The sequence below is a fragment of the Mustela nigripes genome, chromosome 14, assembly GCF_022355385.1.
Source record: "Mustela nigripes isolate SB6536 chromosome 14, MUSNIG.SB6536, whole genome shotgun sequence".
NCBI lineage: Eukaryota > Metazoa > Chordata > Mammalia > Carnivora > Mustelidae > Mustela > Mustela nigripes.
Genome location: NC_081570.1, coordinates 47,976,451 through 48,003,542, shown reverse-complemented (window position 1 = coordinate 48,003,542; position 27,092 = coordinate 47,976,451). Strand labels below are relative to the sequence as shown.

Sequence of the window (27,092 nt, the reverse complement as noted above, 5' to 3'; positions counted from 1 at the left end):
TGCGGGACTCGATCCCAGGATCCTGAGATCATGACCTGAGCCGAAGGCAGTGGCTTAACCCACTGAGCCACCCAGGCGCCCATAGGCAAATTATTTAACCTCTCTATGCCTCTGCTTCGACATCTGTAAAATGGGGATAATAGTCTCTTAGAAGACCGTTGAGTCAGTTATGAGAGTTATTAGAAATAAAGCTCTCACAACAGTTCCTGGCATATAGAAGATACTCAATAATGGTAGCTAAACTGATTACATTAATGCACTTGCTCTTTTCCCCAAACCTGATGAGTCACTGTTTTTATTAGTTATGATTAAGTGCAGCTATAAATCCACAAAATAGTAACATAAGAAAAAAACAAATTTCTCTCTCTGTCCAGAGATGGCAAATCCAAGGCTGGTATGGTAGCCTGATCACAGCTCACTGTTCAGCCTGCCTAGAGAATGGCCTTTGTCTTCCTTACCTAAAATGGCTGCAAGAACTCCAGCCACCTTCCCTGATTCAGGCTTGCAGGAAGAGAAAACACATCTGCACTCTCCCTACCCACTCCTTAAAGGGACCTCTTAGGAATGCCATGGATCACTTCCACTTATATCTCATTGGCCAAAACTCAGAAGAACCTGTGTAGCTGCAAAGGAGGCTGGGGAATGCAGTCTTTAAAAGCCCTATGTAGGGGCACCTCGGTGGCTTAGTGGGTTAAAGCCTCTGCCTTCGGCTCAGGTCATGATCCCAGGGTCCTGCGATGGAGCCCTGCATCTGGATCTCTGCTCAGCGGGGAGCCTGCTTCCCTTCCTCTCTCTCTGCCTGCCTCTCTGCCTACTTGTGATCTCTGTCTGTCAAATAAATAAATAAAATCTTAAAAAAAAAAAAACCATTAAAAGCCCTATGTATAGTTAAAAGTCCGAGTCTTGTTAATAAAAAGGATAACAGGGATGCCTGGGTGGCTCAGTTGGTTAAGCGGCTGCCTTTGGCTCAGTTCATGGTCCCAGGGTCCCGGGATCGAACCCAGCATCGGGCTCCCTGCTTAGTGGAGAGCCTGCTTCTCCCTCTCCCTGCTGCTCTGCCTACTTGTGCGCTCTCTCTATCTCTCTGTCAAACAAATAAAATCTTTAAAAAAATAAAAAATAAATAAAAAGGATAACAGTATGAAGATTAAGTGGGCCTTTAGCACTTTCTGTACTGCTGGTCATATAGCACTAGCTAGTGATGAAATTGGAAAGTTCATTCCAGTCCCGTTCCATTTTACCAACGTTTTGGGGTTCATAACAAATCAGAAGACATTTTCTGAGCACACTTTCTCAAGATCTATAATGCTATCTCTACTTTAATTATTTTGAAAGCACATCCTCCTTGAGGGAAATGTAACTATATGGGTCTGATTCACTCTAAATTATTGAAAAATTGATTTTCTAAAAAGGTGTTTGCTGGCCAAGACTTTCTGAACCATCCTAATGAGCTTAAAAAATAAAACCACAAACTCTTTCTTCTGAATAGCAGAATGTTTTCACCAATAAAAAGAGAAAAACTGAAACCCCAAATTATGTGATTACGTATTCCTCAGTGATAGATAACCTACCTTTTATAAATTTTGACTTTCCAAAAAAACCCTCATGTTCTCATCACTATCACGATGACTTTTATGTTAAAATGCTTATTATTTACTTCATATTAATTATGGATTACCAATAATTTGAGTGCTTTTATTGGCTAATCTTTTACAATAATGGGCAAGATAGTGACTCTTCATGGAAGCATTACTTACTGATGTATTTTTCCAATCACATGGATATAGAATGAAGCTCATAAAAAAGTCAAATCTATGATTGAACATCCCTTTCAAATAAACATTACAGTCCTGAACAAATGCACTTCTATTCCCTGGCAAGCTCACCAGACATCTCTCGGATCACAGAAACAGGCCATAAGAAGCTATTCCTTTAAAGGCAATAGGAAGAAAGATGCCAGAGCAGGAGGACTGCACTCCTCTGGAGTGCAGGAAAAAAGGGCCAGAATAGAGAGGATACAAGACCGAGTGCAGAAGATATATCGGGTCTGGCCCCGTTCGCTGAGATGACTCAGAAAACCAGTAAGCCAAATGATTCAGCAGCATCCCTATGAAAAATGCATGGAAATGACTGGAGGTTTAATTGACTGGTAAAAAGCATGCGCTTCTGAAGTCACACAGCCCTGGCTTTGAATCCCTGCTCCTCCATCGGATAAGTAGGAGATTTGGGGCCAGTTAATCTAACCTCTGTGAGCCTCGATTTCCTTATCTGTGAAGGAAAATAATAATCATAATAATACCTGCACCTCCTGGGTTTGCTGGGAAGCTCAGCTGGGAATTCACATATAATGGCTTGGCAGGGGTCCCTGGCACATAATATACACTCTCAACAAATGATCACCGTGATCAGTACATGACTTCCTTCTTTCTCTTTTCAGATTAGATATCCTCCCTTTGAGAGCCCTCTATCCTTCATCTTCTATTCCTTAAAAAAAAAAAGGGAAACAGCTGGAGGTGCAGGTGGCGGTGGGGAGGAATATCTGAGTTCATCTCCCTAGAACCTTCTAATTTCATTGAGGTGAAGAATCAGAGTAAGGAAATGGCTTTAGACAGGGTTTCTGCTCTTGCTGTTGATTTAAACTGTCACTATCTGCTAAAAATGAAAATGCAAATTTTGAACAAAGCCAAGGTTTCATCTAGGACAGGAAGGCAAAGTTTGGGTTGGCAAAAATTAGATGAAAATGCCACTCACTGAGCTGGCACAACAGAAATATCTCAAAAAGCAAAGAACAAAAGTCACACTGGATACAGAAAAATGGGCAATTTACCACTTAAGGCTACAGCAGCAAATAAGCCTCTTTAGGTGAAGTATAGTTATAACTACTAAATTCCAGAGGGGGATATTTTATTCTTTATAGGCCCATGCATTTCCTTTTCAATAATAACAAAAAATACTCTGTTTCTTCATAGTCTGTTTTTCAGTAATAATAATAAATTAATAGTCTGTTTTCTCCACAGTCTCTATACATATCACATGCAGGGACCTAGGTCTTCTTAATCACGCTGTCTCTCTCGCATCTAAAACGATGCCTGGCACTTGGAATGCTCCATAAATATCTGTTAAACAAATGAGTAAATGAATATATGAAGAAATGATTTTCCACAGCATTTTCCTCCATTCAAGCTAATAGTTTTCCTGGAGAACCACTAAACTTGGCCAAAGCAGCATAGTGTTTCTGATCACCAACCAATACAGGACTAAAGAAGCTAGCCAGGCTGCTGACCTTCCAGTATGTAACAGCTGGAAGAAATCTGAGACACCATCTACTCCAATGGTCTCAAAGTATGGCTGGAACCATCACCTGGGAACTTGTTGCAAATGCCAGGGCTCTAGTCCCACTCCGCATCTTCTCTATTGAAACTCTCAGTGGGACCCACAGATCAGCATCTCAAGAAGCTCTCCAGGTGTTCTGACACATGGTCCAGTCTGAGAGGAACTGATACAGTTCAGGGCCCTCAGTTCACAACAGAGTAATGGAAGCCTAGAAGGGAAAATCAGTTTTTCCAACTGAAAATCAGTTTTTCCAACTTCTGTAATAACTGGACAAAGAAAAGGTGACAAATTTACCACTTCTTGGCTTTGTGCCATTATTTTGCCTCTCTGAACTTCGGTTTCCTAACCGTAAAATGGGACGACTACTAGTTACTCACGGAGGTAATAGTTATTAAATTACACTATATATAAAGGACATAGACCATAGTAGATACTCAACAAAGCTTAGTTCTCATGCCACCCTATTCCATGATGCTCTAGGGGAGACTGCTAGTGTCATAGGATTTAAGATCCATTACTAGAAAAGACAGAAAAAAGATGTTGGAAAACTCACATTCAACTAAATCACTATGGTGGAAACTGAGAGTTGGGTCCTGATTCTCTCTTCCTCCTCTGGTATAGGACATTTCAGCTGTGTACATGGCCTCCAACTAGAGAATGCATTTCCCAGGCTCTCCCACAGCTAATTCTGACCTTGTGACTAGGTTCCGGTCAACAGGATGAGAGCAAGAGTGATATGTACAATCACTTGTTCCTGACCTTAGAGGAAAGAAACATGTTCCCCTTCTTATTTCCTTCCTGAGGACTGGAACGGTTTTCCCCTCAGTCATGTGGACCAAACCCTTTGGAAGGCTGAACACCAGTGAAAAAGCCTGTATCTATGAATCCATTCAGGTGCCCACCAGCCTTGGACCAGGAGAAATAAAATCCTTTCTTGTTTGAACCCTGGAATTTGAGATTTTATTACGGCAACAGTCTAAGTTATAAAAATCAGGAACTCTAGTCATATATATGTTTATTCAAAAACAACCATACAATTATATGGTATATACTAGATTCTTTCTTTTTGGACCCATAAGCCATTAGAATATTCTAGAAATGCCCATATTTCAATATTCAAACCAAATCTCCTAGACTATGCAGGATTGTCAAATAAATTAAAACTCTGTTATAAGGTCCTATAACTATGTTTGTATATATGTGTATACATGTACTATGCATATATATATTATATATACATATTCTATTTTATAATATAAAGGGGAAATTATCTATATAATTATATATTATATAAAATAATATATATTATATGCAATATATATTATATATTAAATTATATATATTATATATGACATACCATATATAATATTATATATGCCAATACTATTATTAATTATATTATAATATATATATAATTTCATATACAATGAGGCAAGAAAAGTTATATATAAACTATATATCTATATATATAATTTCCCCTTTATATAATTTCCTTTTTGGGAAATTAGTCAGGATTCTTTTTTTCTTACCAGTTAAGATTCTTATATCTAAAAATTTTGTGTGTGTGTGTGTGTGTGTGTGTGTAGTCATTTTGGGAGGGGCAAGAACTTGCTCAAATATGAAAACATATGTTCAGGATTCATACAAGTGGGCTTGAGGCTGGAGTCTGCCACCAAGAAGACAAAAGACTTCACTTTAGATTTGTGTCTGGCAAGCCCACAAGAGGCTCTAACATTAGGCTGTTTTTGAAATAATTCCAGGGTGACCTAAGCCATTAAAAGAGGACTCAGCTGGTGATAAAAGGATCTTGGTAAACATGATCATCAACTTGACAAACACATTCATCTGGAGACATCTAACCCTTGGTCTGTACCCCTATAAACTGACTCTCCTGCAGAGTTTAGCATACCCAGGAGAGTCTGGCTCTTGCTTGCCACCTGGCTATCAGAGAGTCTCTGCTTTTCCCATACTTGCAGCGCTGGGCTGGGGTGGCATGGTGGAAATAAATCAGTTACCTTGGCCGGGAAGTAGTTAACAGAGAGCTGAACGAGCATTCCCGGCATCAGGAAATAGGATTTTATAAATCAGACGTTTTTCCCTATCCATTTTTACAAGACACTCTCTATGAAATATATCCAAGCACAGAAATGGTCCCATGGGAATACCTCTTTCTTCTGATGCACAGAACTGCATTAAGTGAGTGATGCACCCCGTGGATGGTCTCCCTCTTCCCAAGTCAGAAACCTGTTCTATTCAGTCTCTTACTTTCGACTGTTAGTCTCTTACTTTCGACTGTTAGTCTCTTACTTTCGACTGTTAGCATGGCAAGGACAATGTCAAAAGGCTTGCCAATGAGCTGAACTGTGGATGATTTGAGCCTCATGGAAATAGAATCTTTTGTTATCCATGCCCCAAAACTTCAGGTGGATAGCAAAACGGTTCGTAGAACCCTGAGCGAAGTGGGTAATTCATTTCCACGCCACTCTATTTGGTTGGCATTTATGTTTATTAAAAATGTACACCCTTACTCCCTTCTTGGTGCTCATGTGTCCATGGTTCTGATGAGGCACAAAAGTAATTGCAGAGAAAGAGGATGAGCATCAGGAAAAGAAAAGAATCCTGTCGAGAAAACACACAAAGGATGGATGGTGAGGAGATGGGATGTGGGTTTGAGCCCCAGGTCTGGCAGACTGATTCAGAGATCATCCTTAATTATTTCACCTCCCTGACCTTCAGTTACCTTCCTTGTAAAACAAAGTACATGTGCGCTATGTTCCTTTCCAAATACTAACACTCCGAAATTATTTTTTTTCCTTGATATAAGTTTATTTATTTTATTTTTTTAATTAATTTATTTATTTTCAGAAAAACAATATTCATTATTTTTTTCACCACACCCAGTGCTCCATGCAATCCATGCCCTCTATAATACCCACCAGCTGGTCCCCCAACCTCCCATCCCCCCGCCATTTCAAACCCCTTAGATTGTTTTTCAGAGTCCATAGTCTCTCATGATTCACCTCCCCTTCCAATTTACCCCGACTCTCTTCTCCTCTCTAACACCCCTTGTCCTCCATGATATTTGTTATGCTCTACAAATAAGTGAAACCATATGATAATTGACTGTCTCTGCTTGACTATTTTCACTCGGCATAATCTCTTCCAGTCCCGTCCATGTTGATATAAAAGTTGGGTATTCATCCTTTCTGATGGAGGCATAATACTCCATAGTGTATATGGACCACGTCTTCCTTATCCATTCGTCTGTTGAAGGGCATCTTGGTTCCTTCCACAGTTTGGCAACCTTGGCCATTGCTGCAATAAACATTGGGGTACAGATGGCCCTTCTTTTCATGACATCTGTATCTTTGGGGTAAATACCCAGGAGTGCAATTGCAGGGTCATAGGGAAGTTCTATTTTTAATTTCTTGAGGAATCTCCACACTGTTCTCCAAAGAGGCTGCACCAACTTGAATTCCCACCAACAGTGGAAGAGGGTCCCCTTTCTCCACATCCTCTCCAAACATGTTGTTTCCTGTTTTGTTAATTTTGGCCATTCTAACTGGTGTAAGGTGATATCTCACTGTGGTTTTAATCTGAATCTCCCTGAGGGCTAGTGATGATGAACATTTTTTCATGTGTCTGATAGCCATTTGTATGTCTTGATTGGAGAAGTGTCTGTTCATATCTTCTGCCCATTTTTTGATATGTTTGCCCGTTTCGTGTGTGTTGAGTTTGAGTTCATTATAGATCCTGGATATCAACCTTTTGTCTGTACTGTCATTTGCAAATATCTTCTCCCATTCCGTGGGTTGCCTCTTTGTTTTTTTGACTGTTTCCTTTGCTGTGCAGAAGCTTTTGATTTTGATGAAGTCCCAAAAGTTTACTTTCGCTTTTGTTTCCTTTGCCTTTGGAGACATATCTTGAAAGAAGTTGCTGTGGCTGATATCGAAGAGATTACTGCCTATGTTCTCCTCTAGGATTCTGATGGATTCCTGTCTCACGTTGAGGTCTTTTATCCATTTTGAGTTTATCTTTGTGTACGGTGTAAGAGAATGGTCAAGTTTCATTCTTCTACTTATAGCTGAAATTATTTTTTAAAAATTAAACAGCTTTATATTCTAAAGGAAAACAACGGCACAATGGACCACCTCATTTCACCATTCAGAATTCAACAGGTCCCTGATGCCTCATGCAATGGTTTCTAAACATTTTCAGTGTGCATCACAATCAAAAGTCTTCAGGATGGATTCCCAATGTATATTATTACTTATCAATTATGTGCATGGGCTACTGGATTTATAAGGTATATGTGCATATTATGAAATGTACATAAAAATTAAAAAGAATGAAATAAAAAGTAGAGCTAAATAAAAACTCTAAATTTCTTTCCATTCTCATTGGACCATCTTGCTTGACATCACCTGGGCCATGAAATCCCATTTACAGAACATGGATACACAGATCAAGTTTAAGCAACTCCTCATGGCACAGAAAGGCCATTTTAATTTGGTCCCTGTGGGCTTCTCCAACTTCACATCTTTTTCCTGCGCCAAACTCAATGTTCCAGCAACTCCTTGCCTGCACAGACCATCACTCAGCTCTGAATCTTTACTTAGGCTCTGACTTCCAACAGCAGTAGCCTTTCCTCAGCTCTTCACCTGAAAACTACCTCCTCACCTAGAGCAGAAAGACTAAGTTGCTTACTTAGCACACACCCTCCCCTTCTTTCTTAATAATGCAACTCCAGTGTTGCTGGGGACTGCAGTGCAACCAGGGAAAAACTTCTCTTTCCCAGCTTCCCTCACGGACGGTGGCATTCATGTGATATACCTCTGGCTTCACAATGAGATACACACAGAAGTGACTGGATGACAGGTCTGAGGGGACATCCCGAAATGGAAGCAGCCTCATTGAGCCCCCCCCACACACACACTTCTGCCCTTTGTTCTTGTCCTTTTTCCCCCTACAACATGGAGGCAAGACAATAAGACCAGAAAAGCCTGCCATGTGGTGAGGGGGTTAGGTGCAGAGAATTAAAAGAAAGGCAGTGAACTGGGGGACAGAGATCAGAGGGGAGAATGGTGCCAGAAGGGGAGGCCATGGTGCAGGGGTGGGGGGCTTTCTGTTTTGTGCACTGGGAGAAATTGGGAAGGTTGATACTAGGGAGTCACGGGATTAGATTTTTATTATGAAAAGCACATGTTGGTGGCCATGTGCAAAATGGGAAGAACGCAAGTTTCTATTCAGTGAGACGTTTAAAAGCCTGTGGCACCGTCAAGGTGGGAGGTTCCAGGAACCCAAACATAGAGCATTTAATATGCAGAGACTGTGTGGACGACATGCGAAGCACAAAATGGCCAACATGTGGCCATTCCGATTCCGGTGGTCAGGGCAGAAGCTGGACGGGTGGTATTACTATTCACTACAATGAACAACACAGCAACTGAACAGCCCCTGTCCGTGCTTTGCAACCCGCAGGCTGTGCATAGCAGGGAACAATCACACAACAGGGCAGATTAATGATAAACTCATGACCGCTCCCCAGCAAGGCTCTCAGTATCACTCAACAACCCTCCAAGGTTTCTCTAGTCCTCTTGCTCCCCACCCCCCATTCTCTCTCTCAAACCCTTTCCACGCTTCTCAGACTTCTGACTCCCCAACTTCTTCACCACACTCTCAGATGATCATCTCACCTGCTTCACAGAGAAAACAGAGGCCACCCATAGAGAGCTCCTTCCACTTCCACTTCAAGCATAACCTCCCCTTCCAGGTCTGCCCTCATAGCCTTTTCCATAGTGCAACAGGATGACTACATCCCCACTTCTTTCTAGAAGCCATTCCTCTTGTTTCCTCTGGAAACTCAGCATACTCTATCGTCTCTCTAGTATTGTGTCAATCTATCGCTCTACTACCCGAACATTTCCACCAGCTATTAGAGCTGCCCAAGCAAATCTCTCTCATCTTCAACCAACTGACCAAGAACAGGAAACTCCAACCACTTTCAGGCATTCTTTCTCCTCTAGCCACTGCCTCCATTTCCCTTTCTTTCCCTCCCAACCAAATTTCTTACAGAGATGTCTAAACTTGGCTGTTTTCTCAGCTAGTACTCTCAGTCCGGCACCCAACTGTCTTGGCTTGAATCCACACTAGCCAGCTGTGTGACTCTGGGTGATTAACTTCATTACGCCTCAATTCTCCTCTTCTGCAAAAGAGGGGAAAGAGATAACATTCCCTCATAACATTGTTGTTGCTACATGTTAATCCATATTAAGCACCTGGCACCAGGTCTGGCATCTAATAAATGCCTGGTAAATGTTTGCTGTAGTTTTTATTAAATTACCATTTGCTCCCAACCCTTATCTTCTACCCCACTGTCACAATATTATAATAAAGTGGGTGGCTTTCCCTGAGGTCTCTAAGTCACTTTATCAAATGGACAGTTTTCAGTCCTCATTTTCTTATCTCCCATTACTCCTTGGCATCCCAGCAGGCACCTGGCCTTTAAGTGCTGAGATTCCCTTTTCCCGGATCCTGTCTGCTAGACTCTTTCTACATGTACCCACAGCTCTAATACCATCAACACCAATGAGTTCCAAACCTCTATTTCCAGCCTCATGGCTCCAACTTCTTACTGCTTTCTCCAGGTCTTTGTTTGGATATCTTGGAAGCATGAACTCATGGCCTTCACCTTCTTTTACTTGTTTTCACTCTCCTCTGAACCATCTGTCTCTGAATGTATTCTCTAACACTTACTCATTCGTACATTTATCAATATCTATGGAGCACCTGCTACATTCCAGACTTTCCTCTATGTGCTATCTTGTCTTAGTAAATATTTGAGGGAGCTTGTAACTAGTACATAAAGATGAAATAAGGTCAGTGGGATTAAAGGCTAAATAAAACCACAGATGGGAACAAAATTAATTGAGGCAGGGTTAAACATATACACCAATGGCTTAAAAACCCACTACAGAGGAGTCTCAAATTTGCCTTAAATCTTCAAGCAGCCAAAGGGATGAGGATATCTTGTCAGTTACTTAATATAATGCCCATGAGAGACAGAGAAAATAAAGAAACTATTCAGAAAATCTAGGATAAACCAAAAATAATTTAGGTACTCAGACTGGACCAGATTTTTCCCATGAGACCTACCTTATGAGGTATCTGTGTGAAGTCATCCTAACTACCGGATACTACTCAGATATTACTCAATGTGGCAGGTAAGTGAACTTAGACCCTCAGGGGTTAAATAACTTGCTTGATACTAGTCACACAGGTGATAAATGGCAGCACCAGGATTCAAACTCATATCTATATGGCTCCAAAACCCATTTTCTTGCCACCACCCCAAAGTGCATTTCAAAAATAAATATCCCCACCCAGCAGCACCAAGATCTCTACATACAAGGTTCATAATAGGACAACACATGACACTGCAGAAACTCTGTATCTCAAAGATCCCCTGGCAGCTTCTGTACTTTCAATTTAAAGATAGATGCATGGTCCTTAGTAGAAAAGAATGGGGGGAGGGAAGTAGAACATGAAGTATTAATAAACATCGTAAGATCATTACCTGGTCCCTTAAGTAGCCTCTGAAGTAAGAGCAATGGGGAAAAAAAATTGCAAGAGGCTATTTTCCCCTCCTAATAGATTGTACATTTCAACAGCTAAAAGGATATGAAAATTTAACGGAATTTTTAATGTCTTTCTAGGTTTTATGATACCACAAAGAGATCATCTTTGTTCTCCTTGCCATGAGAACAGACGGGTGGTAGGGGCGTTGGGGCCGTGACTCACCACCTCCTCATGCCCACAGAGGCTATACATGCAGCAGGCCAACTTCTGGGATCAATAGGGTTCACAACAACGCAGTATCTGCCAGCAAACCTTGAAGGGGCCATTAGTCAACCAGTGACCTGCCAACCTGACCACAGCAGCCTTCTGATGTGGATTCTCAGAAAGGTTAGCGCATGCTGGGAAACGGAAAAGGTCATGGGTACCTCACAATCAAAATCCACAGGACTGGGGTGAAGGGCATCACAGACGAGCTAGGAAGTCAGGTATAAGGGCTACCCTGAAAACCAAGGTCACTACCTACCGGCTACATGCCCAAGAGAAGCTTAGTAGAAGAGGCAGCAACTAGGACAGGCCACACACAGCAGACCAGAGCAGCCACTGGAAATGGCTGCCTTCCAAGAACACTGAACTAAATGACCTCTCAAGGACGGCAATGATGGCAAGAGGTCAGATGTCCAACTGGGGTCTGGATGCAAGTCTCAAGTTAGTAACTTTCAGAAAAGGGGAAAAATCCAAAACTGACTTGGAAATTTTTTTTTTTTTTTAAGATTGTGTTTATTTGACACAGAGAGAATGAGTACAAGTAGGCAGAGAGGCAGGCAGAGGGAGAGGGAGAAGCAGGATCCCCCCGAGCAGGGAGCCCGATGTGGGGACCAATCCCAGGACCCCGGGATCATGACTCGAGCCAAATGCAGACGCTTAACGACTGAGCCACCCAGGCGTCCGCTGACTTGGGAATTTTAATGTGAGTGAAGCACGTGGCTTTGCAAGTGTCAATCTCTCTACTCACTCTCCGCCTGGCATTTCAGAGAAGCCAAGAGAACTCTCATCCTCCGAAAGCCCTATCCTCAGGCCTCTTTTCTCTGTACCAGTTCAGAGCGAAGGAAGAAGGAACCTCTGAGATGGGCTTGCATCTTTTGTTATCTTCTTGAGTCAGCAAAGAGGAGGGGCTTTGGTGTCTCACGGATCTGAGTTAGGATCTAACTCCATGACTAATTCATGTGTTTGACTTTGGGCAGATTTCATCAGGTTAGACAACCTTAGACTGGTCAGCGGTTTTGTTTTCCACATTCACTAGATCTAAATGATCTTCTTTATCTGGGTCATTCTCCTGTGGATACACTATTTTTTTTTTTAATTTTTTTCTGTCCGTTGGCCCTTATAGATGTGAGACCTGGAATGGGACACAGAATTTCAGATATAATCTGACCAGAACTGAGGCTCTTGTTGACCTCGACCTGAACGGTGCAGCTCTATTAACACAGCCTAGCCTCAGGAGGCTCTGCAGCCTTGTGGTTAGAGATGGAGGCTCTAGAGAAGATGTATCTCTGGCTCCGTTACTTACTGTGTGACCTGAGCAATTTACTTAACCTCTCTGTGCCTCAGTTTCCTCATCAGTAAAGTATAATAGTATCTACCTAGACTGGCTAAGAGGATTAATAAGTTAATAGTTACAAAGCATATAGAAGTGACTGGTACACAATTAAGTTTTCAGCTAATACTTATTGGTTCATTGCTCCTTGACAATCAGGCATTCTCTAAGAAATCAAGGCTACTACTGAGATTATGTATAAATTTTTGTTTCGTTTTGTTTTTAATTGAGGTATAACTGACATATAACATTATATTAGTTTCAAGGGTATAACATAATGCTTTGATATCTGTATATATTGTGAAATGATCACATTAAGTCTAGTAAACATCTGTCACCTTACTACAAATTTTTTTGTGATAAAGACTTTAAAGGTCTACTCTCATAGCAGCTTTCAAATATGCAATACAGTACTACTAACTACAGTTACCATGCTGCACATACATCCCTAGGACTCACCTGTACTAACTGGAAGTTTGTACCTTATGACCTCTTTCACCCATGTCACTGGTCCACCAACCCAGCCTCTGGTAACCACCATCTGTTCTCTTGTATCTATGAGCTGCTTTTTTTTTTCTTTTTAAGATTCCACATGTAACTGAGATCATATGGTACTAGTCTTTTTCTGACTTATTTCACTGTGTGTAATGGCGTCAAGATCCACCCATGCTGTCTCGCATGGCAAGACTTCATTCCCTTTGTACCTGAATAATATCCCACTGCACACACGCGCACACACACACACACACACACACCCCTTCTTGATCCATTCATCCACTGATGGACATTATGTTTGCTTCTATGTCTTGGTTATTGTAAATAATGCCACAGTGAACATGGGAGGGCATGTGTCTTTTTGAATTAGTGGTTTTGTTTTCTTTAGATAAACACCCAGAAGCAGAACTGCTGGACCAGTTGGTAATTCTACTTTTAGCTTGCTGAGAGACCTCCACCGTTTTCCACAGTAGCTGTGCCAGCTTGCACTCTCAGCAACAGTGCACGAGGGGTCCTCTTTCTCTACATCCTCACCAGCACTTGTTATTTCCTGTCTTTTGGATAACAGGCAATCTAACAGATGTAAGGTGGTATCTCATAGTGGCTTTTTATTTTTCATAGGGGATTTGATTTCATTTCCCTGAGAGCTAGTCATGCTGACCATCTTTTCATATACCTGTTGGCCATCTGTGTATCTTCTTTAGAAAAGATGTATTGTTCTTTTATTTTACTTTTTATTTATTTTATAACATATAGTTAGATCTTCTACCCATTCCTTCCATGAATTTTTTTAATGAAAAGACATACCCTGATAAAAATTCACATTAATTTAACTTACCCTTCTCATCTGTTGTTCTTTAAAAACAATTTTTTTTGAGGGGCAACTGGGTGGCTCAGTCGCTTAAGTGCCTATTTTGGGGTCAGGTCATGATCTTGGGGTCCTGGGATGGAGTCCCATGTCAGATGCCCCTGTTCAGCGGGGGGGTCTGCTTCTCTCCCCACCCCAGCATGCGCTTGTTGTGTGTGTGTCTCTCTCTCAAATAAAATTTTTAAAACTTTTTTGAATTATGGTATTTAATGTATTAATTATGGTTCCCTACTTTGTATCATTTACATATTTATTCAGCAAGTCCTCTATGTGTTCACTCAAGTTGCTAAATGAAAACATTATCAAGGGCAAGTTAAAAGGCAACGAATGTCATGTGTCTTGCCACCAGGGGCTCACAGAGACTTGAGATGAAGTCCTTTACCCATAGTCTTTGAGGTAGTTTCTCAGCCCTTTGGGAATCTATTCTGAATGTATCACTCATTCCAAGGTCCTCTTTTTTAACTAGGAGAAAACTGCTGGAAATTCCTCAAAAATGTGTAACACACCAGATACGTTTCATCTATGCCATTTTATCAGTAGTTCTCCAACTCAAACTCGTTTATTTATTCAGTATATTTAGTGGACAGCTAGTCTGTCAATCAACACATAAATACATACAAGAATAAGGTAGTGACAAGTACTGAGAAGAAATACAAGAGAACAACAATACTGCCGGGGCAGGGACGGGAGTGGTAGCTCACAGGGTGAGGAGGCTCTTCTCTAATGCATTTAACCCAAGATACAAACAAAAAGAAAGAGATAACCCTGCCACTATTTTGAGAAAAGCCAAGGCCAACAGAGGGCCATGTTAATGCAAAGGCTACACGCACCAGGAATTTGGGGAAACAGAACATCACTGTGGTTAGACAGTAAGTATGTGGACGCATGGCAAGAAATAAAAGAAAGGGGGTATAAGGAGAGAGCTGTCACACAGGACTTTGAAGAGCATATCAAGGAATTTTTATTTATTTACTTTTTTGAATTGTAATAGAAAGCCACTGGAAGAATGTGGCCATGAGAGTAGCATCATCTGACTTACACTATTAAAAGAATAATCTAACTGTGGCAGCAAAAGGATTATCAGAAGGAAGAACATAATCAAGGAAACCAATTAAGAGGCTGGTACACAAATTCTGCAAGAGATGAGAGAACTTTGAACTAGGAAACTCACAGTGGGAATGGGTAGGAATGGCCTAATTCAGGGTTCATTTTGCAGCCAAGCATCCAGGACTTGCTGGTGAACAGAATGTAAGATGAAAGAAAAGTATAAAGAATAACTTCTGGGTCTGGGTCCTGACTAAGTGGGAGAGCTATTGTACCTTTTATGGGAGACAGAGGAGACAAGAAGAGGAACATGCTGGGTGGTTGGGCTGTGTGGGCAAATCAAGAGTTCTGTGTTGGATCTCCATCTCCAGCAGCCAGCCAGCCAGCCAGCATTTATTCAGAGGTGATGCTGGGCAGAGGAGATAGCACAAGCAGTCTGGTTAAGGATGTAAGAGCAGATGGACAAGATGTAAGCACAAGATGCTACTGGAGTTTCGACTATGCCCAGCAATCTCAAGGAGAGTGTTCCTGCGAAAGCAATTTCAAGAAAAGACAACATCTGAGGTTAGGTTAGCAGAACTCATTCATAGTGAACCTGTGTGACTTCCTCATGACATTCTCTTTTATAATTATATGCATAAAAATCACAACCAAGATACCTTGTGTCATTAACGTGAAGCACACGTCATTTTTAAGGACCAAACTTTTGGAAAACTGGAAGCAGTGACTTATCTAAGCAGTGATTCAACCTTGCTCTCCAGGGCTCCAAGATCACATCTGCAACTTATTTTCTTAGTTGTGAATACCCAGCTGAGCATGAATATACAACACTGACTGAGATGTCAAAATACTTCCTTAGATTTTCCATTTCCTCTCAACCACATTCAATCTGAATGAAGCCAGCTCTATGAGATCATGATTTCAGCATCGTCTTACAACCTGTTTCAAGTTTCTCAGCTCTAGACACAGTGGTCTTCCTTCACCATGCTTCCTCCTGCCACAGTCACTGCAAATGCTGTTCCCTCTAACCGAAACACTGTTCCATCCTTCTTCTCTGAGTGAACGTGTATCAACCTCCTCTAAACATCCATTCCTCAAAAATTTCCTGTTTCCCTTACAAGGCCATATCCCATTACTACACACTCTGAAATTTCCCATGACCTATTCTTTGTGCCATTTATTTTAGTGCCGATCTTCTGACTGAATGCACTCTTTACTACACTGAAAACTTGGAGAAGGCAGGAACACTGTTGGTGTTGCTTCATCATTATTCTACTAAAAGTAGCATGATGCCTAGCATTAAGTTAATGAGTGAGAACAAAAAAAAAAAAAAAAAAGAGTGTTTTCTCTCTCTTTTTTTAACAAAATCCTTAACATGATCTAATCTTTGCAAACTATTAACCAAACCTTCTTAGTTTCTCCTCCTATGGATACCAGTATCAAAAGTATTTTTAGGTTGCTCATAGAATTTGACATTAGGGGAGCCCAATATTACTTCCCTTTATTGCTACAATATTTTATATAGTATTAAATTTTCTCATATCAATTAATTTAGCTACTATCTACTGGGGTCTTACCAGAAGTCAGACACTTTACATACATCACCACTCCATCATGAAGACTATGCAAGGTAGGTATTCCCACCTGTTTAATAGATGAGATCAAGTCTCAAAAAGACTTAGTGACATCCACAAGGTCATACAGTCAATAAGTGCTGATTCTGGGATTCGATTATAGGTCTTTCTATCTCAAAAGCTTCTAACTTCTGGTTTCCCCAAATGCAAATCTGGAATAAAGACTATTTTTCAAACTGGACAGGAAATCAGTGTGAGAGTGAATGAAAAGAAATATTCTTTTAAAGTCATAAAGCATTGTAGGAATATTAATCACTGAGTTTCTTACCTCATTATCACCTATGTATCCTTTATTTTTTATTTACCTATGGATATGTGCCCTTTTGTTCATGAGAAAAAAACTAAAGATTGCCAGTTATGGTGCTGAAGAACTTAGGAAAACCTATAATTCTGGTCAACGTAAGCTCTCAAGGAGGTAAAGACTGAAATGTGATTATATTTTGAAGCAGAAGTCTGATTATTTTATTATATGCTGCTTGGAACAAAAGCTGTGTGAACCCAAGGGTACAGCTCAGGAAAAAAACAAAAAACAAAACAAAACAAAATTCCCCAAAGTCAGAAGAAGCTGGCAGTAATTTTATGGCATTATTCATGGGGTACTAACTTTGGCAGACATGACCTATTACCTAGGGAGGAATCTGAGTTCAGAAGAACGAACAGTTATTAAGATAGTAAGAAGTGACGTTTTTTGAGGACTTCGTATGTGCTAGGATCTTTACCTGCATTATTTACTTTAATCCTCCTAATACACTAATTAAAGCTCAAGAAAATCAAGTACCTCAGCCAACAATACATACGGCAGAGCATGCATGGCTTGCAGATGGCAGAGTCATCTCAACTCAGCCCCGACACTGGTAACCAATTCTCAGCCATTAAAATAGGCAACAGCTAATATAGTATTTTATTATTTTAATTTACCTACATCAGTAGCTTAGGAGCTTGACTGCTATATTCCTAGATCCAACTATCCCTGGTTGCTTGGGCACAGTCCAATTTCTGCATTCGCAAGGCTGAAAAGTGGACTCTGGATTGGGTGAATTCACATATGTAAGCTCATCCCTCAGGGACATTATTCTGGTGCTTAGTCCCTTCCAAATGACAGTAACCAGACTGGTTAAATGACCAAAATTTGTTGGAAAAGGTAAGACAAGGATAGGCGACACAGAGTACTGGGCCAGCTACAGGACTCCCAGGAGACCCGGTCTCTGGTCCCAGCTCTATCACTAAAGGGCTCTAAGATCAAGGAAATTCAACCTACCTCCCTGAATCTTGGGTTTTCATCTACAAAATGAAGACGTGAGAGCAAAATCTCTAAGATCCCTTTCAGCTCTGCTATTCTCTGACTGCCCAGCAGTAAGAGAAGTTGGAAGCTGATCTCACTTTTGGGGGGCTTCCAATTATCTTCCAGATGCCATACTGAAAGGAAGAGCAGTTCCATGAAACCTTATACACAGCAAGCCTTCTGAAAGCCATTACCTTACAGCACAATGTGGTCATCACTGCTCCCTTGCCCTCCTGGCTCTGCACGGCTATTCCTGGAAGGGTTAGCAACTGAAACAGTACTTCTGGGAATCTAAGAGTGGCAGTGGTGGTTGGGGAGGGCACAAATACTTTTTTCAGGCCCAAAAGGCAGGGAACAGAATGCTGAGAGAGTAAAGATGCTTGTATTTTTGGTGCCAAGATACATTTAAAAATGATAACAACTAACAGGTCTCTAGGCTTTGTAAACCACATGTCCTGTGCTATGTGATATCTCCTTTCGACCCCCTCCCCACCCAGCAAAGCTCTATGGTAAGGAGGCAGTTAACAGGTACTGGATGTGATTAGAGGAAAGAAACAGACCTGGTGGGCACATGCGCGCGCACACACACACACACACACACACACACACAATCATCTTCACAGGAGCTACAAAACTTCTAAAACTACCCACAATTTTATTTACAGCATGGGCAAGAGTAATAATTAGAACTACCTCTTGGGAGGAATAGAGAAAATTTTGTTGAGTCTCCAACCAGTGGCCCCTTCTTTAAGGAAGGATAGAAGCTCCATTAGAAATGAAACCCAGTCCCTTGGGGCACCTGGGTGGCTCAGTGGGTTGAGCATTCGACTCTTGAGTTCAGTTCAGGTCATGATCTCAAAGTCATGAGATAGAGCCCCATGTAGGGGCATATGTAGTATGCAGAGTCTGCTTGGGATTCTCTGTCCCTCTGTCCCTCCTCTCACAAATAAATAAATAAATCTTAAAAAAAATAAAAAGAAATTAAATCTAGTCCCCTCTCCTTTCCCACCCTAGGTCCACTATGCTCCAGCCACATCCAGAAATTCATGCACACTTAGTCTTCTGTGCCTCCATGCCTTTGCCTGGGCAGTTTCTCCTGCCTTAAAAATCATCTCCCACGTGAACTACTACTCATAATTTTTGGACATCTCATAAGAAGACTTCCTTCATACCACCTCCAGTCGTGACTTTATACTCTGCTTGCCCACAGTATTTTGAACATGGCTAGACTTACTGAAAAGCAAGAAAAACACTGAGAATATTAATTTGCCTGTTCCCTAGATATGAGATGTCCAAGGGCATGGACCATGATGAGTATAGTTTTATATCTCCCAAATTTAGTTTAGTGCCTGGCACATAGGAGGCACTCAGTAGTGTGGCTGTTTGGACGGATAAATGATTGGATGGATCACTAACATGAAGACCTCTAGGTCATTCTCTTAGGCAGAAGTCTTATTTTAAAAGATAAAATAAGACAGTACAATATTCAGAGGACATGAACTTGCCTCAGACACTGAAAAGACCTTATTCTATCACCTGGACAGGAATGAGAAGGGTAATAAGAAAAAGTGGGGTCAGACCAAACACCCAGGGTGAAGGGCAAAGACAGAGCCTAGTCCAGGGCACCCAAAGGGATGGCCACCCCCAGAACATGGGATCTAGTGATGTGAGAGGCCCCATAAATCCTAGAAAATGCTGGGATTACCTGTGTCCAAAGATTTCTCCAGACCCCCCAAAATATATTACAAAAAAAAAAAGCACCAGCCTCTCATGATATCAAGGTAGAGCCAGCAGTTGAGCAAAATTCTAAACGGAAAGTCTCATATTCTAAGGAATGAATGGATAAATCCTTGCAAACATATCTAGTTCTACGGGGAAAATTCAGATCATTGGGTATTAATAGCCATGAAAGTATATAATACCCACAACTACGGATGATAGGATATCCCTGGATTCAGGCTCCCAACGCTGGCCATGATGCCTATCACTGGTAGAAACCCCTTAGGCACATTTCCACATGCCAATTTCCTTTTCTCTCCCTCACAGTGGAGCAACATTCATAATGAGCACTTTCATCTCATACTTGCATACTCTTACATATTCCATCCATGGGAAGAAGATCACTTAGCTGATCCATGAGGCTTGAAGAAAACCAACCTCTCTGGGCCATTTTAACAAGGAAAGGGTGCCACTGCTCTGACATGGAGTCAGTGCAGGCTTGGCATGGGTCTCTCTTCTTGAACTACCTAGATCCAGGCCAGCAGGCTCTTTCAGTTTGTGAAGTAAGCAGATCAAGGCCCCAAGCAAGCCCAGCCAGGTCTCATCTCTTTGTGGGAGCTCCTTGGCCTACCGATGAATGGATTAGGTAGGTGTCATGTGGGTCCCAAGGTCTAGCCATGTTCCGAAAAGAGGTAGGATTTCTCTACCGTGTTCTTTAATTCAGTACTGCACTTTGCTTCAGCTGACTCTGAGAACTGTTCTCTATTGTTCAGACTTTATTTCTCTTTTGTTCATTTATTTTTTTATTATGTACATCAGTCACCATACTATATACATCATTAGTTTTTGATGTAGTGTTCCATGATTCATTATTTGAGTGTAACACCCAGTGCTTCACACAATCCATGGCCTCCTTAACACCCATCACTGGGCTCACTCATCCCTCCCACCCCCTTCCCCTCTAAAACCCTCAGTTTGTTTCTCGGAGTCCACAGTCTCTCATGGTTCATCTCCCCCTCCAATTTCCCCTCTTCATTGTTTAGACTTCAGAGCAGACCAGTGGTGAATACTGGGGCAAAAATACCTTCAACCCATACTTGTGAGGAGTCATGAGTCTTTGTCTCCAGGGTGAAGCCTACATGATAAAAATATCTCAAATGCAAAAAATAAACGGGCAACAGTAAGTCAAAAAAAAAAAAAAAAATCTCAAATGCAGCGTTAGTTAACTGCAGGGTTACCTGACTCTATGGAAAAGCGATAGTCCTAATCTTCTTAAAGTAAGTCTGCTCATTTTTTGTTTGTTTTCCATCAAGGAGTTTGAAATTATTTTCTGTCATGGAAAAGTCTCAGAGAGAAATGCTACAGGAATGAGGCTGGACCACAACTCTCACTCAGGGTTGTGTGTCCTCCACAGAGTCCTTTCTCAAGTGGCAAATATATTCATGACAAAAGTCATGTGAACACTGAAATTATGAAATGAAATCACTGCCTGTCACCTAGTAATGTCACATAATTCAAAAACAATTTATAGAGAATACGTAAGTACCTTGGACAACTGAGGCCAAAAAAGGAACTGTTTATCAAATCTGTCATTCAAACATATATTCACTCATTCACCAACTATTTCGTCAGTCTCTACTACATGCCAGATGGTAGCCAGTGGCCTATGCCTAAAAGAGTCTCCCAGAGGAAGAGAAAATAAGTTTAAAAAGGTAGCCTTCCCGCCCCGAGGGAATGGTCTTCTTTCAGGGATGCCTATCTTCATCTTTGCCTCACTTAAGTTAGGAAGTCCTTCTACCTGAGCTTGTAAGTCTGTTTTTTGCCTGATTTTCCTGACCCCACATAATGCAGGATCTGGAGGCTAGCACATTACATCCTTATACATAACAAAGCTCTTTCTGTAATGCAAATAAGCACTCTGTAATTCTGCCTTGTGCACAGGAGTTTCCATGAAGTGGCCTGCCCCAGTAACACAGGGAAGCACTCTGCCCAGGAAGTAAAAAAGCAACTGGGATGTGCTGAAAGACAGCCTGGATAATGGATGAGAGCAGGTGGGATGCCGCTTGTCTTCCTAAGGGTCCTTTCTCCCCACAGATCTCTTCCTTCCTGTTGCTTTTGAGAGCTATGTAGGATTAGATGGGTGACCAGCAGATGATTCACGTGCAACTGAAGGTCAACATTTATTGGCACAGATCGTTTTATTGGACCATGGGTAGATGATTCCCTGCAAGACACTGGGTTGGAGTGTTTCCCATCAACTCTGAACATTCAATAGTTCGTCAGTATAGTTTCAATTGTGAAGAAATGTCTACTATATTCTTTTGATTCACAAAACTATTTTTCACCTTACTTTGTATAAATGTTCCCTAATCAAACCATCCAAATACCTCCTTGAAAGAAGGCATTAGGTGGTAACATTTTAGCTTTGAGAATTTGCATGTAAGTTACTTAAAACACTGTAAATTTCTTCCCCTGTCCTTCAAATGTACCATATAAATATTGCATTTCATCCTTAACTTACACTCCATCAATAATTTATTTCATAAATATCCCTCTGTAAGACCATCAGTTGCTGAGGTGTTCAGTTTTCGGGGAAAGCATTTATTTACTGCACGAGCCCAGGAAGGCTGGTAAAGACTTGGCTAAAAGCTCCACATGGAGCGAATTATGGTAATTGTATTAATGCTCAAATCCACGAAGCTCTGCACAAATCTGCTAAAAGGTTTTGCACTTTATTGCCCGCATCTTGACGGGCAATGAGTCCACTAGAAATGTTTAACACTTCACAGGGAAGCTTCCGAGACGCATTTCTCATAGTTACAAGAATTACTGAAGAATCTCTGGAGGTATCTCCCAGAGCGATCTCTGAAAGTCACAACTGAGAGTTAACAAACTCTTTACTATCTTCCACTTTTGAATCAGACTGAAACTACAAGTTCAAGTCACCAGAAATGAAAATCAAAGGAAATATCACACAAATAATTTTGATGAATGGGTAAGTTTTAATTCATGTACGGCAATATTCTGGTTAATGATATGTCTCCTTAGGACATCCATTAAAAATCCATTAACTTAACAGGCTAAATCTAATAAAGTTACTCTGGAAATCTTCTGCTAGATTAACACTATGGATTTTTAACGAATATTTCCTGTAGGTACTGCTCTATTAGCAAACCTAATATACTAATTAAACATGGGTTTTGTGTTAGGGCTGGGGGGAGCAGCAAATGTTAAAATTAAAAAAAAAAAAATCAGAGTTGAAGTTGGACCCAAGTCACCAAAGATATTATTAAAATCAGTTAATACCATTTTAGCTTTTAAAAGCAAAAAGTGCCAACCTACCAGGACCAGCCATCTCAGGTCAATTTATTTACTTACTAACCACATAGTATTTGAGCTACTGAAGTGTACCATCCCCTACACCGGGACTGAAGACACAAAGGTAAATTAGTGAAAGTCCTGAAGTCAAGGAGCTCACAGTCTAATATAGAATCAAGAAACATACAGGTAATCAAAGTGTACTCTACTAACATACAGTTACTACATCATGAGAACACTCAGAAGGAATAACCAAATTTAGGGGATGGGGGGGCACATACATGTAACTGAAGTTTAACTCTGTGTTCCAGTAAGATATTAGCTCCTTCTAGGGCCTCCCATTGGGAGGGTTTACCATTTATTTTATTACTTCTGCATGGGGTTAGATGAGATTATTTATCAAATTTTCATCTGCAAACAAAGTAACATTACTTTTGTCACAGACCGTGAGAATTACATGCAATAAGGTCTGCAACAGCACAGAGAGATGTGCTTGAAATATAGGAGGGAAGAAGCAGGGTTAGTGCTTATTTGTCGCCTTCCATTCATAGGTACATAATGGATATTAATTGGAAGTCAATATAGCAACATGGCTCTGGATTCTGCCTCTACTGCTTGCAAACTGTGCAACCATCATTTAAACACTTTTCCCTTTTCTGACCGTTGGTTTCTTTAGCTGTAGAAGAGGATAAATAAAAACAACTCCATTACATAGTTTTTAAAAATCTACAAAGATAATGGTTAAAATGCAATAGTATCATGTCTGAGAAGCAGTAAACTATTAGTTTTAACTGCTACTATTAATTATGCCTTCATGGGTAAGAATTTATGGTATGAGACTTGTCTAAGTTCACACCATTAGTGCCAGAACTAGAACCACTCTAGCCCCTGGTTCAGTGTTTTAGACCCATCTTGCCTATACCCCTCAATTATAAGACAAGAGACCTTCTCTTGGTTCTCAGTTCTGGTGGTTCTCCATCAAGGCAGCAAGCTCCTGGGGTGCTTCTAGAACAGCAGCCTAGGAACTCAGGACTTGATGTCCCTGCTCTAGCTCTAATGACCAGTGTACTCATACTCTGGTGCTATGGGCTGAACTGTCTCCAAAATTCATATGTCAAGACCCTAATCCCCAATGTGACTACACTTGGAGAGAGGATGTGTAAAGAAGTAATTAAAATTAAATGAGGTCAAAAAGGTAGGGCACTGGGGTGCCTGAGCAGCTCTGTCAGTTGAGTGTCTGATTCCTGATTTCAGCTTAGGTCATGATCTCACGTGAGACTGAGCCCTGTGTTGTGCTCCGTGCTCAGCAGGGAATCTGCCTGTGAGTCACCCTCTCCCTCTCCTCTACCCCTCCTCCACTTATACTCTCGGTCTCTCTCTCTCTCTCTCTCAAATAAATAAATCTTTAGGAAAAGGGTGGGGCTCTGAGCCAACAGGATCTGTGCCCTCAGAGGAAGAGGCACTAGTGAGGCACTCTCTTGAGTACAGTCTCTTCACATGTACAAAAAAGAGATTACATGAGCACACGGTGAGAGGCAGCTGCCAACAAGCCAGGAAAAGAGGCCTCAGAACTAAACTTACCTTGTTGGCACTTCCCAGCCTCCAGAACTTGAGAAATAAATTTCATTGCTCTAAATCACTTAGTCTGTGGTGTTTTGCTACAGCAGCTTCACAGATTAAGACACCCAAGACATCTCTTTGCCACACTTTTGTCTTCACTCTTGCCTTCCGTCTCCACACCAGCAACTGTGTTTGTGTCTCACACATTCCGTCAGCAGATACTCAATGTCACCTGTGCCAAGACACTCGGGGTAAGGTGCAGTGATCCCTGCCCTCCGGAAGCTTCTGGTTTAGCATTGGCTTCCTGTGTGGCTGCCCATTCTCTCTGGTGAACCGGAAGCACTGTCTAAAAACCCAGCCCTGTTGGCAGGAGTCCCAACACTCCAGCCTCTAGTCACCTCACTCATCCCCCAGAATAAAAGTCTCACCCTATTTCTCAGTTGATGTCCAAGCTGCTGCTTCCAAATGGGTGGAACACCCAAAATTTCAAAGCCAACCAGCATATGACTTATGGTATTAACACCTTTATACACCTTGTGAAGTTATACTCCACTTATCAACTGAGATCCTATCATACCTTTCTTCTGTTCAGGTATGTGCACTTGTTCCAGTCTAGCTGATACTGACTTTGGGGGCTCAATCCTGGACTACTGTGTAATCCCACTGGAGGCCAACCATACAGACACACCAGCTCCCTTAGTCTCATATATCCCAATAGTCAGTGTGCTTTGGTACCAAAGTGTGGAGTTAGAGACCCCAGTTCTAATACTAACTCAACAACTTAATGGTGGACAAGGAACTGAATCCCAGTTTCCCATTCACAAAATGGGAATAGCTATTACGCCAAAAGGTTTGTGAGGGCCACATGACATGACGTACATAAATCAACTACCAAAGGACTCAGAATATAAATGATGATGAATGTCTGCTGCTTTGATTTCTTCTTCTCTTCTCTGGTTCCAACCTCCTCCCCTTCTCTACCAGCTCAGATATAGACGTGACTTCAGTAGAACCACAGAAATCCCAGAATGACTCTTGCTGCATACTACTCTGTTCTTTTACCCAGACTTAGCAATTAGCAGTTGAAGAGACCACAGACAACCAAGTTAAGCTATCTACAACATAGCAGGATAGGTGCTGCTTGAATCTTTCATGTTTCTATCCTTAAACTCTTGCCCTTCAATAGATGGGTCATGAGGATTTCCCCAGAACAAAGTTAAACTGAAATGACCTACCATGTGACTTGCTTATCAAGGGCAGTCAGAAACTGTAGCACACAGCAGTTTTTCCCCAATATTTAACAGCACAACTCTCAAGTTTTAGCTGGCCACGTTCATGGACACATGGCTGCCCAGCCCATGCCACAGTCCTCAGCCACACTTGCAGCCTCATGGGGCCATAGTGCTGGTTAATGGGATGTGATCAGAAATGATGTGGCTCATTCTCCAGAAGAATGGAGATGGATTCCTCTGGTCCTTTTCATTCCTCCCACTCACTGACTGGGAACTGATGGAAACTGGAGTGACTGACTTGGACCCAAAGTTGGAGGCCATGTTGTGACAATGACAGAGCTGACCTGATAGTCACTTCCCTCTATGCTATTACGCCAAAAAAGGGAATTACCTTCCATTTTGTATAACCCACTGTCCTTTTCATTTTACTGTTACAAGACCTTAGCTTAAACACGAAACAGTATGGAAGGATTTCTATTTAATTAGGGATAACTGCCTGCCTGATGACAGCTGACTGCAACTGCAAGTAGTAACTACAGGAAATCAACAACTTCCTGTGAAATGAACATGCCAACCTTTAACTGTCAAATGCCAGCTCCTGTTATAGGTATGTACCCAGCATCACAACGCTTTCACCAAGGAAATCCCTCCTCGTCAACCACATCTTTATTAGCTGGCCACATAAAATGACGTCTGGGACTCTAAGGCCTGAGTCAGAAATCATGCTGTACACCTCATGCTGTAGTTTATTCTCACTTTTATCTTTTCAATTGTTTTTCTTTCTGTTCATGGCCTTGTCTGGTTCTTTGAATCTAATGCACAAAGCATCTTCCCAGCTGATTGGGAACGATCTATATACACCCTCTTGATTATGCTATTCCCAGCTACTCCATGTGACTATCTTCCTCAATCTAGTCCAATGTCTACAATTCTATATTTCAATGAAGACTTCCCATACCCTGTACCTCCACGCAGTTCCTATGAGCCCCAACACAAGGCCCAACTGGATATGGTCTATGGTCTACCCATCACAATAGGCTCATTTCTCTTAGAAAAACAGGGCTGAGTCTCTGCATTTCTTTTCTTTTCTTTTCTTTTTAAAATTTACTTGAGAGAGAGAGCACATGAGCAGAAAGAAGGGCAGAGGGAGAAGGAGACTTCCTGCTGAGTAGGGAGACCAGATGGATGGGAAGGTTGATCCCAGGACCTTGAGATCAAGACCCGACCCAAAGGCGAACACCTAACCAACTGAGCTCCTCTTTTTTATTTTTTTAAAGATTTTGTTTACTTATTTGAGAGAGAGAGAGAGAGAGAGCGCACGCACACAAGTGGGGGGAGAAGCAGAGGCAGAAGGAAAATGACAAGCAGACTCCGCACTGAGCAGGGAACCTGACACAGGGCTCAATCTCAGGATGCTGAGAACATGACCTGAGCC

The 27,092-nt window shown here is 41.5% G+C and overlaps 1 protein-coding gene across 10 annotated transcripts in view; it reads right to left on the bottom strand.

Moving 5' to 3' along the window:
* FGGY (FGGY carbohydrate kinase domain containing) overlaps positions 1 to 27,092 on the bottom strand; it is a 400,085-nt gene that overhangs the window by 219,171 nt on the left and 153,822 nt on the right. The window lies entirely within an intron of this gene.